Raw genomic sequence first — 13,396 nt, forward strand, 5'->3', positions numbered from 1 at the left:
TTTGCACATGCTGTTCCCACTGCCTGAAACACTCTTTCTTCCCTTTTGCCAGCACACAACCACAGCCATTCACTCGTACACACATGCACACACACTCTCACAAACTATCTTTTTATAATTCACTGTGTGTCAAAATACCTATAGTATGGAAAATGGCTGGAATGATGCCCATGTTGTAACCTGTATGAATTGCCTTGCAAAACGCAGGCATAGGAGAAATGCACATTTCTCAGTTTTGGAGGGACTCAAACTGAAATGCAACTCTATCTCTACCTTCTAGGTGCTGGTGGAGATACAATCTCCTCCCTACCCCCTTGGCCTCCTGAGATTAGAGAAGTATCTGAGGTTCAGAAAGTTCAGAAAAACTGGAGAAGGGCCTTTGGTCTATGCGGTGGCTACTGAGACGCTTGTTCTGTGCAGTTGAGTTCAAGGTAGAAAGAAGGCTCAGCCTCACCATCAAGCTCAACCACGGGAGTGGAGGCAGAAAGAGAAAGAAATGTCTTTTTTTTCCAAGCTTCTGAGAGAGTTTTGCAAACAATTGGAGTAATTAAAAGTTCTCAGAAGTAGCCGATGCTGCCCTTTTCACCGAGGGAATGTGGGCCAAGCATGATATATTAAAAGAGAGGGAGCTGCTCTATTGAAGTTAAAAATAATCTGTCACATGGCTAATTTGTTGGAATGCAGCAATAAGGGCTGTGGGCAGAGGGCGAGCTGGAAGCAGCTGGGGAGTTTGCAGGCAGAGTGCACGCCCTGGGGATTGTGTTTGCAGGGAGAGAAAACAGTGTCACAGCTGACTTAGGGCGCCTTATCAGAAAGCCCACAAAAGGGGCAGGAAGAAGGAAAAGTGGGTTCGAGTTCAAACCATGACCTATGGGCTTATCAGACAGAGAAGGGATGGGTCAGAACTTGTCACCTGTGCTCACGGGAGGGGACGCTGATTCACTCAGCAAAGCTGAAGGCTTTCCAGTTCCCCTGCCTTTGAATCCATTTCAAAGGAATTTATAACCTGAAGGAGCCCTTTGATCCTAAATCCATGGGAAAACCAATCTATCGGATCTTGAGGGAAAAAAGCTCAGGCCAGGAATACAAATCCTAGTTTGGGGAGTTGGGGATTTTTTTTAATTTTTGAAATGTTAGAGTTGAAAAAGAGAGAGAGAGAAGTTATTTAGTATAATCCTTGAATTTTCCATGTGCGGCAAAAGGCTCAGAGAGGCTGACTTGCTCAAGACCACTCAACCAGCGAGTGACAGAGCTAGATTCAAACTCAGGTCTTTAGCTAGAGTGGAAGGGCATGGTGGTTGGAAAGCACTGGGTTCAGATTGCCCTGATGTCAGATCCTGGCTCCACCAGCTGTAGGACCCTTGGGCAAGTCCCTGAGTCCTCTCAGGGTTACTTTCACCATCTGTAAAATGGGAATAACAATAGTACAGGCTGGGCATGTGCCTCGTGCCCATAATCCCAGCACTTTGGGAGGCCAAGGCAAGATGATCACTTGAGGCCAGGAGTTCAAGACCAGCCTGGGAAGTATAACAAGATGTCATCTCTATAAAAAATAAGAAAAATCAGCCGGGCATGGTGGCACATGCCTGTAGTCCCAGCTACTTGGGAGGTTGAGGCAGGAGAATCGCTTGAGCCGAGGAGTTTGAGGCTGCAGTGAGCTGTGATAGTCCCACTGCCCTTCAGCCTGAGTGACAGAGTGAGACCCTTTTCCAAAAGAAAGAAACAAAAACAAAAACAAAAAAACCCTCCAAAACCAATACTACACACCACCTAGAATTGCTACAATGCATGTAAAGTGCTTAGTACTACATCCAGCCTAGAGGAAATGCTTAAAAAAACGTTAGCTGTTATTACCCCATAGGGTTTTCTACATCGCCGTGCATCACATGTCCAGAGCTTTTTGCAGATTAATTTCTCCCAACATCCTCTTTGGTTTAGGTGGGATTCTCTTTCTCCCTTTCCCACCTCCAACTCTCACCCATTATATTAAAGTATGTTAAAATAAGAGGATAGTTGAAGTTTAAGATAACCTCTCTATCCTTAGGTAGACACTTTCTCTAGCATTTCCTACGTTCTAATACACCCATATAACTTGTTTTTCTTAAGCTACAATGCCCTCTGGCCTGCATTTTCAGTATGGTTTCCAAGTTGCTGACAAGCAGAAACCGGTGCCAGCATGAAGAGGCAAGTATTGCTGCCCCAAATGCAGTGGCCAGATCTATTTGAATCTTTTAGAATAGCTGATCAATTTTCAAATTCATAATGGGCCCCACTAATAGAAGGGGCTCTTAACATTCAGTGGGGGGTTGGGCTTATAGTCTGAGCACCTCTAGGAAGGGAGGGCCAAGTTGTGTGTGTGCCCATACACAGCAAAAAATAGGAACCTGCCTCACGCCAGCTTGAGCAAAAAAGAAAAAGGTGAATTTAGTGGCTCATGTAACCAGTCAGGAAAAGCAGGCAGACGTAAACCATAAACACCAAAGTCTCTGACAGCACCTATGTGCATCTTTCTGGGATGGTGGTTTATAGCTTGCTTCACATCCTCAAAGTCTTCTATCATCCAAGAAATAGTAAGAACTTTTGGAGAGGAAACTGCTTCTTCCCACTCCAGATATTTCCTTCAGTGTGGAGGGCCATCAACTAATGTAACTTTGCAACCTCCTCTCCACCCCTTACTCCTTCTGCACAGAGAAAAGGGAGAACGTAGGGGAACCTGGGCATGAGTTGCTGTGTCTTCCTCCTCCTGGCCTCTGAGGATCAAGATCATGGAGGGAGCACAAGTTCTTCTCTCCCTCCACTTGCAGAGAGCACTCTGGTCCATTGCTGCCTGGAACACAGGGGAGAGTGTGTTTAATTAGGCTACAAGGAGGTCAATTTGGCACACACTCAGCCGCATTCTCCAACCTGTAGCCTTTATCAGAAGATAATCTATCTTCTGACTCCCCTCTCTGCCCCAGTTGGTTTAGAGCCTGAACAGGGAGGAGGCCTGCTATTTATTGAATTCCTTCTCAAAAGTTAACAAGAATTGCCAGCTTAGAGCATCAGGGACCCACAGGTTCATCCTCCCATCTCTCCCCTTTCTTACTGGGTCCCCAGACCCAGGACCAAGGAGCTGTTGGCCTTGGCAATCCACAGAGAGCGTGGACTGCTAGAAGTGGGCTCACAAGGAAGTCACCAGGAAGGCAAGGAAGCTAAATTTACTTACAACAGCAGGTGAGAGGAACTGGGTTATTTCACATGGAGGGAGGGAAAAAACAACGCGGTGGTGATTTACTAGTGGCCTTCACCAGAACCACGTGCAGGGCAGGGTGTGGCATCCCTGGTATTTTTCCACAGCCTCACCCTGACCGGGACCACAGTCACATCTGTCCCCTACATCTCCCATCCCACTTGTATCCTTCTACGCCCACCTCTTGGAAAAATAAATTGTTTCACTTCCACAGAGAGCTGCATGCAAGAGCTTGGGGCAACTTAAACAACACAGTGTTTTATTATTATTTCTTTTCAAGTACACAAGTAACATACAATCTTTAGAAGAACTAAAAAGATACAGAAAAGTATAAAGATGAAAGCTAAAATCAACTCCCCAGGCCCTCAACTCTGAGATGGCTATTGTTAGCATTTGGATTTATTAATGTCCAGCCTTTTTTTCTTTACATTTTAAAATTCCTTCACTGTTCCTTTAAAAATTTTATAGAAGTAGTTCAAGTAATATGGAAATGTATCATGTAGAAGGTGAAAATGGTATATTCTGTCATTTCTCTTAATATCATGATGTATATATACCATGAAATTGAGTTTTTGTTGTTGTTGTTGTTGTTTTTTTGAGACCGAGTCTCACTCTGTTGCCTAGGCTAGAGTGCCATGGCGTCAGCCTAGCTCACAGCAACCTCAAACTCCTGGGCTCAAACAATCCTTCCGCCTCAGGCTCCTGAGTAGCTGGGACTACAGGCATGCGCCACCATGCCCGGCTAATTTTTTGTATATCTTTCAGTTGTCCATCTAATTTCTTTCTATTTTTAGTAGAGACGGGGTCTCACTCTTGTTCAGGCTGGTCTCAAATTCCTGAGCTTAAGTGATCCACCCGCCTCGGCCTCCCAGAGTGCTAGGATTACAGGCGTGAGCCACCGAGCCAGGCCATAAATTGAGGTTTTTTATTGTTACCACTTCCCTTTCTCTCTCCTGACCTTAGGAATGTTTTTTTCCTGGGCGGAGGGGAGAGGGGAGGGAGGAGGGGAGAGGAAGGAGGAATGGTTGAAATTAATGGCACTCATTTGAGAAGAAGGTACTGGTGTTATGACACCCATTTAAGAGTTGAGTTACTGAGGCTCCCACACTTGCCCAGAGACACACCCAACTCCTGCTTGTGTGGCCAAGATCCCTGGGGACAGGAACAATGTCCTAACTTAATAGACAACTTTGTTAAGAAAAGGTGGTCAGAGAAGTGGCTTCCATAAGCCAGGACTCTGGGCCTTCCTTTTCTACCAGAAATATCCATCACATCCACCCTTACATCGGCCTCTCCAGTTCCAAGAATTCGAGTCTGGGAACATATAGTTGCAAGGGAGCAAGGAGTCAAGGGAAAGTTCTTTATCAACAGGAGAATTATTTTATTCAATGTGTTTCCTTACATGAGTTGAGACAATACGGGCAAAGAATGAGAAGAAATAAAAGGCCAGTTACATAGGCCATTTTTAATGAATCACCCCCCAATGTCATTACCCATCCCTAGGTCAGGAAAAGCTTGAGTTTTCTACGCCAAGAAAAACAGAGGGCAGGAAGAAACAAATTATGACCTTGTTTGTGTTTGGTGTCTTAACTATTTGATTTATCGGCCTTGATCCAGTGATTATGGATGAAAGAAAATATCCCAGTGTCCCAAACCTAACCTGAACTTAACCGGGCGTGGGTCTCACGTCCACTGCTCAAGTTAGCACGAAGTTCAAATGCTTTAAGAATAAAGCACTAAGGCTCGGGGCTGCCTGCAGGCATTCTCAACCCACTGGCGAGGCCAAATTCCTTTCCCACATTCCAATTTCAAAAAACACTGTTTAGAAACATTGCCCCTTTCCCCTCATTCCAGAAGTTGGGCGTTTATCTATTCAACAGACAGTTGCCTACTGTGTGCAAAGCACCATGTCAGACACTGGGGGTACGATGATGAACGTACGGATCACTCAGCACATAAACTGGAAAATGTCATGTAGCCAAGAGTTGCATGGAAAGAAAAGAAAACAGAATGATGTGTTGGAGAGAGACTGGGGAGCCAATTAGGACAAAGTTGCAAGTCTAGGCCTTTGGGAGGCGATGCATCTAAACTGAAATTAGAACGATAAGATCTATATGTGAAGCTGGGGTTGGGGAGATCATTCCAGAGGGAATATTCCCCCAAGACAGGCTCGCGCTTGGCATATAGAAAGTAAACCATCTCGGCAGGCGTGCTCGCTGGACAAGGGCTGAGGTGGCTGCCCCCGAAGCCCCAGTGTGCCCGTGATTCCCGCTGGTTGGCCCTTGAATTTGTTTTATGCATCACCCAGACCTTGTTTCCTGAGTCAGTGGCATCAAGTTTTGAAAGAAATGGAAAAACGGAGCGAAGTGACTGATTCCGTTCAGTCCTCCCGCTTCAAGGTTGGCGTTTGCAGAGAGGAAGGTACTGCAAGAAAAATTGTGGTTTTGGGGGAAAAGCGGGGAAAGGGAGACAAGGTTTTACATTTTATGATTTTCAAAAATTATGCACGTTGACAGTGATGGTGAAATATACTAATCCAAAAGTTACTTTTCTATTGAGAAAAGAGAGAAGGTGGATTTTTTCCCCTTTTGATTCCAACCTTTTCTCCCAGTGACAAAGCATAAAACATGGACACCAGAGAATAAGGTAGACTTCAGGAATCCTGAAAAGACTGAGAAGCTTACATTCTTCCTCAGGAGGGAAGAGGGGGGTATTTTTAGCCCTCTCTGGATAAAACGAAAAACATGAGTTGTGTGCCATGGAAAGGAGACAAGGCCAAATCTGTACATTGGAGTGGCCCCAGGCAGCACCCCAACAAATCTACCATGAGGAACAGCACAGGGGCTAGGCACAGTGGCTCATGCCTGAAATCCCAGTACTTTGGGAGGCTGAAGTGAGAGGATTGCTTGAGGCCAGGAGTTGTAGGCCAGCCTGAGCAACATAGCAAGACCCATCCCTACAAAAAATAGAAAAATCAGCCAGGCATGGTGGTGGGCACCTATAGTCCCAGGTACTTGGGAGGCTGAGGCAGGAGGATTGCTTGAGCCCAGGAGTTTGAGGTTGCTGTGAGCTAGGCTGACGCCACGGCACTCTAGCCCGGGCAACAGAGGAAGATTTTGTCTCAAAAAATAAAAATAAAAAAATGGCCACTCTGCCCATTTTTTAATTGGGTTGTCTTTTCATTGCTGAGTTATAAGAGTTCTTTATATATTCTGAACACTAGTACCTACCAGATATATGACTTTTCTCCCATTTTTATAGGCTATTTTTTCACTTTCTTGATAGTATTCTTTGAAGCACAAAGTTTTTAATTTTGATAAAGTTCAGTTTATCTATTTTTTCTTTTATCATATTTGTTTTGCCTATTTCTGAACTTCGAATAGAATTATACTCTTTATATTTTCATTTATTATGTTAAATCTTTGATTCAGCTGGAATCAAATTTATGGAAAAATATTATTTATTATTATTTTGTCTAAACACCATAAAAAGTCTCCTTGCCTCACTGATTTGAGATAACATTTTTACCGCATCTTTTTTTCTTGATTGTATAATTTAGGACCTTCTCTGATGTTTCATCTCTGTTGTTGTCTGTCTATTGATCACACACATTGTTGGTTAGACAATGAAAGCGGGCATCCTCATACATTGGGGTGAGTGTGCAAATCAGTACATCCCATAAAAAGGGCAATTTGATAATATCTACCACAATTGTATTAAGAAAAGCATACACTCTTTGGTCCAGCTATTCCCACTTCTGATAATATATCCTACAGATAGAATTGCATGTAGGCCAAATGGCAAAGGTAATATTTATTCACTGAAATATTGATGATAATGACAAAAGACAGGAAATGATCCAAATATATATTAATAATAGGATACTGATAAAATAAACTATGATACAACTATAAATGGAATACTACGTGGCTGTAAAAAAGAATGAGTAACTTCTCTTTAAACTGATATGGAATGATCTTGAAAAGAAATTGTTAAGTGAATAAAACAACATGCACAAAATATGTATAATAAGCTATGCTTTTTTTTTGAGACATGTTGCCCCAGCTAGAGTGCAGTGGTGTCATCATAGCTCACTGCAACCTCAAACTCCTGGGCTCAAGTGATCCTCTTGCCTCAGCCTCCCGAGTAGCTGGGACTACAGGTGCACGCTACCATGCCCACTAATTTTTTCTATTTTTTTTTTTGTAGAGACAGGGTCTTGCCTGCTCAGGCTGGTCCTAAACTTCTGACCTGAAGTAATCCTCCCACCTCAGCCTCCCAGAGTGCTAGGATTATAGGCATGAGTCACTATGCCCCATCTAAGCTATGCTTTTTATAAAATGGGAGGGGTTGTAGAAAGGATAAATGAGAAAACAAAAGTAGTTATTTGGTGGGAACTGTATATATATTTTAATATATATATTTACACATGCATATATATATTTACTTTTTGAAATATGTGAATGTATTTATTACATATTACAAATAAACAAACTAACAAACTCTGGAAAGAGGAACATTGATTGTTCTAGGCCGGTGCAGTGGCTCATGCCTGTAATCCTAGCACTCTGGGAGGCTGAGGTGGGAGGATCGTTTCAGCTCAGGAGTTCGAGACCAGCCTGAGCAAGAGCAAGACCCCATCCCTACTAAAAATAGAAAGAAATTAGCTGGACAACTAAAAATATATAGGAAAAAATGAGTAGGGCATGGTGGCGCATGCCTGTAGTCCCAGCTGGGAGGCTGAGGCAGAAGGATTGCTTGAACCCAGGAGTTCGAGGTTGCTGTGAGCTAGGCTGATGCCACGGCACTCTAGCCCAGGCAACAGAGTGAGACTCTGTCTCAAAAACAACAACAACAACAACAACAACAACAACAACACAGTGATTGTTCTGAAGCCAGAGAAACCAACCCAGGGTAGAAAACATCCTAGTCAACGGCTGTTTGCACAGTCTATAATTTCTTTCACTTCTAGAAATGGGGCTGGGCTGGTGGGGATTGGGCCTGGCCTAATACTCAACAGGATGGTTTTGGGGTCTCTAAGAGGCCACCCAGGGAGGTCTGGCTGACTCGGGAGTGGGAAGTACTCTAGAATGCTGACAACCAAACACTGCCTTAGACCATACCATGAAGGATATAGGTTCCTAACTTTGCACCAACTTCCTGAAGCCTCCTGGACACTGGATGATTCAGGCTTGGCCCTGGGAAGGGAAAGAGAGTGTTAGACTGTGACAGCTTTAAAAGTTTGTCTTCCCTCTGGCAGGGGAAGAGAATAGGTTGCCAGGGAACATAATACTTTGAGAAGGGCAAGAACAGATTGGAGAGCCACCTCATTGTATTTCATTCCTGGAACAGGAAAGGGGAATCCTCCTCCTCCCCATAGAAGACTATGAGAACACAGGAGGTATGCTTGATGTCGGCAAGAAATGGGACGGAATCCTTGCTCCTTGCCCTATTCTCAAGGAACATGCACAGTGCTTGCCTTCACAGTTTCCTGTTCTAAATCCACTGTTTATACAAAAGCAGTAAAATGATCTTGCAAGGTAAATAACAACTCTCCTGGAACAGTGTCTTACACACTGATCCTACTGTTACCTGAGATAAATTACACAGCACACACCTCAACAGCCTGGGGATAGGATTGTCTAATTTGTAAAAACAGCAATAGTAAAACACTAATGTTAAAAATGTTTTCTAAGATAAGTGCCATCTTCCTCCTAATCTTTCTTAAGAACTGGGTCTCATTTAGAGCATCTAGAAATAATAGCCCCAAAATACCCAGTATTTACTGAGGTCTTTCTGTGGCAGGCACTGTGCTAAGAGTTTTGTTTAATTGTCATGTGGACACAGTGCTTAACTGCAGCTACTCAGTAAATATTTGTCAAAGAACTTGAAAAAAACTATCAAAGACATTCAAGAAGAGAAAATTACAGACCAATATTCTTCATGAACATAGATGCAAAGATCCTTTAAAATATTAGCAAATCGAATCCAACAATATATTTTTTAAAAAAGACTAACATCATAACGAAGTGGGATTTATCTCAGGAATCTAAAGATGGCTAAGTTTTTGAAAATCATTCATTGTAATTCACCATATTAACAGAATAAAGGAGAAAAATCATATGATTATCCCAATAGATGTAGAAAAATATTCAATAGTATTCAATACCGTTTTTTTTCTTTTATTTTTTCCTTTTTCTTTTTTTATTTCTTTTTTTAAAAATTTTATTTCTTTTTTTATTTTTTTGAGATGGGGTCTGGCTCTTGCTCAGGCTGGTCTCGAACTCCTGAGTTCAAACCATCTGCCCTCCTCGGCCTCCCAGAGTGCTAGGATTACAGGCGTGAGCCACCATGCCTGGCCGCGTTCGTAATAAACACAAAACAAACTCAAGAAGCTAGGAATATAGGGGAACTTCCTCAAGCTGATAAAGGGCATCTACTGAAAAATCATATTTAATTATGAAAGACTTAATGGCTTTTCTCCTAATATTAGGAACAAGACAGGGACGCTCACTTCACCGTTTCTATTCAACATTGTACTGCAAGTTCTAGCCAGTGCAGTAAGGCAAAGGAAAAAAAAAGGCATACATATTGGAAAGGTGGAAGGAAGTAAAAGTGTCTCTATTAGCAGGTGACATGATTGTTACATAAATAATTCCAAGAAATCTGCAAAACTACTAGAACTATAAGTGAATTTAGCAAGGTTACAGGATACTAAGGCAATGTATAAAATCAATTCTATTTCTCTACACTGGCAGCAAACCATTGGAAAATGAAATAATTCCATTTATAGTAGCATAAAAACATAAAATATTTAGAAATAAATTTAAGGAAATATGGCCAGGAGCAGTGGCTCATGCCTGTAATCCCATAATCCCAGCACTTTGGGAGGCTGAGGTAGGAGGATTGCTTGGGTGCATGAGTTGGAGTAGAAATAGAAAAATCAGCTCGGCATGGTGGCATGCACCTGTAGTTTGAGCTGCTTGGGAGGCTGAGGCACGAGGATTGCTTGAGCTTAGGAATTTCAGGTTGCAGTGAGCTATGATGACACCACTGCACTCTAGCCTGGGCAAGAGAATAAGACCTTGTCTCAAAAAATAAATAAATAAAAGGAAAGAAAGAAAGAAAGGAATGAAAGGAAGGAAAGGAAAGGAAGGGAGAAAGAAAGAGAGAAAAAGAAAGGAAGGAAGGAAGAAAGAAAAAGAGAAATTTAACAAAAGATGTGGAAGACTTCTATATTGAAGACTACAGATTTATTTATTTATTAGAGACAAGGTCTTGCTCTGTCACCCTAGTTGGGGTGCAGGGGCATGATCATAGCTCACTCTAGCCTGAAACTCCTGGTCTCAAGTGCTTCTCCTGTCTGAGCCTCCCAAGTAGCTAGGACTATAGGTGTGTGCGCCCCCATGCCCAGCCAATTTTTTAATTTTTTGTAGAGACAGGGTCTCACTATGTTGTCCAGGCTGGTCTCGAACTCCTGGCCTCAAGTGATCCTCCCACCTTAGCCTCCCAAAGTGCTGGGATTATGGGATTACAGGCATGAGCCACTATGCCCAGCCTGAAAACTACAAATTTAAAACAGTTTGAAATAAATGGGGAGGTGTGCCATGTTTGTGGATTGTGAGACTTAAGGTTGTCCATTCTCTGTGAATTCATCTATAACCCTTTTGTAGAAATTAACAGACTAATTAAAAAAATAATAACCTTTTTATTCTGGAATAATTTTAGATTTATAGAAAAGTTGCAAAAACAGTACAATGAGTTCCTGTATACCCCTAACTCAATTTCCCATAATATTAACATCTTACACTACCACAGTACATTTGTCAAAATTAAGAAAACAGTAGTGCCTTACTGTTTGGATTTCACTAGTTTTTCCCTAGTGTCTTTCTCCTGTTCTAGTATCCAATCCAGGACACCACGTTTCATGTCATTGTCATGCCTCCTTAGTTTACTTGAGTCTGTGACAATTTCTCATTCTTTCCTTTCATTTTCATGAACTTGACAGTTTTGAGGAGGCTTGCTCAGGTATTTTGTAGAATGTCCCTCAATTTGGGTTTGCTTGATGTTCTTTTCATGCTTAGACTGTGATGATGGGTTTTGGAGAATACTAGAGTGGCAAAGTGCCCTCCTTATCACATCATACCAGGGGTACATGCTATCAGCGTGATTTATCACAGGTGATGTTAACCTGATTACTTGGCTCAACAAGCTGAGTTTAGATTTTATATGGAATACAAAGGATGTAGAATAGCAAAAATAGTTGTGAAAAACTGGCCGGGCATGGTGGCTCACACCTGTAATCCTAACACTCTGAGAGGCCGAGGCAGGTGGATTGTTTGAGCTCAGGAGTTCGAGACCAGCCTGAGCAAGAGCGAGACCCTGTCTCTACTAAAAGACATAGAAAGAAATTATTGGGACAACTAAAAATATAAATAGAAAAAATTAGCCAGGCATGGTGCCACATGCCTGTAGTCCCAGCTACTCGGGAGGCTGAGGCAGGAGGATCGCTTGAGCTCAGGAGTTTGAGGTTGCTGTGAGCTAGGCTGACTGATGCCAAGGCACTCTAGCCCGGGCAACAGAGCGAGACTCTGTCTCAAAAAACAGAACAAAACAAAACAAAAATGAGCAAAGGTGTAGGATTTACATTACCTGATTAAAGCCTTACTACAAAGCTACAATAATCAAGACAGTGTGGAATTGGCATAAGGACAGACAAATACATCACTGGAACAGAACAGAAAGTTCAGAAAGAGATCCACGCTTATATGATCAAACAATTTTCAACAAAGACATGAAAACAATTCTTTTTTTTTTTTTTTTTTTGAGACAGAGTCTCGCTTTGTTGCCCGGGCTAGAGTGAGTGCCGTGGCGTGAGCCTAGTTCACAGCAACCTCAAACTCCTGGTCTTAAACGATCCTACTGCCTCAGCTTCCCGAGTAGCTGGGACTACAGGCATCTTTCTATATATATATATTTTAGTTGGCCAGATAATTTCTTTCTATTTTTAGTAGAGACTGGGTCTCGCTCTTGCTCAGGCTGGTCTCGAACTCCTGACCTCGAGTGATCCACCCGCCTCGGCCTCCCAGAGTGCTAGGATTACAGGTGTGAGCCACCGTGCCCGGCCCATGAAAACAATTCAAGGGCGAATTTTGTTTTCATCTGATGGTGCTGGAATGAGTTGGTATCCACATGGAAAAAGAGAGGCTGAGAACTCTGGCTAAGGTCATCAAGTTTGTGAGTGGCAGGGGCAGGGATTCCAAGCCAGACTTTTTGGCTAACACGTGCTATAAATTGTGAATATGAAGTTATAATCAATACACTCAGGCTATGATAATTTTTTTGTATCAGATTCAATTTGAGGCTATGCTCTTTAAAAATGTCAATGCCATGAAAAAAAAGAGAAAGGCTGAGGAAATGTTCCTGATTAAATGAAACTAAAGAGACATAAATAAATAAATGCAACACACGATCCTGAACTGGATCCTGGATCACACAGACACACCAAAATTCCACAAAGGACATTATTGCAATAATTGGAAAATAATAGGGAGAACATGTCAGATAATAGTTTTATATGAATGTTAAATTCCCTGGATTTGAAAATCATACTGCAGTTATATAACAATATGTTTTTATTCTTAGAGGATACATGCAGAATTATGTGGAGGTAAAGAGTCATGATGTCTGAAATGGTTCAGCACAATAACAACAATAAAAAAGCATATATGGAAGAAATCAAATATTGAAAAATATTAACAATTGGTAAGTCTAAGTTAAAAGTATATGAGAGTTCATTGTATCATTCTTGCAACTTACCTGTTTGAATTTCTAAAAAAATTTAAATAATTAAAAAAACTCTTAGATACACATTCTGTTTAACACAGTGGTAACAAATTCAGTTTTGTCATTTACTGGTGCTCCTCTCCTCCTTCCCAGGGATTTTTTTACATAGTGAAAACCATCAGGAAGATGGTTTATATTCAGTCCACATTGGTCACTGCCTGAGAGATCTGTTGCAGAGCTAACAGTCTTCACACTGGGACTTAAGTATGTCTGCTAGCTGGGTCAGGTCTTCCTGCATGCACCATGTAGCCTTTCCCCTTTGAAGTCCTATCACCTTACAGGTACCTTTGAAGAAGCCAGTGGGGTCCCTGCTACTGGAGG

Source organism: Eulemur rufifrons, chromosome 23 (genome assembly GCF_041146395.1).
Source record: "Eulemur rufifrons isolate Redbay chromosome 23, OSU_ERuf_1, whole genome shotgun sequence".
NCBI classification, from domain to species: domain Eukaryota; kingdom Metazoa; phylum Chordata; class Mammalia; order Primates; family Lemuridae; genus Eulemur; species Eulemur rufifrons.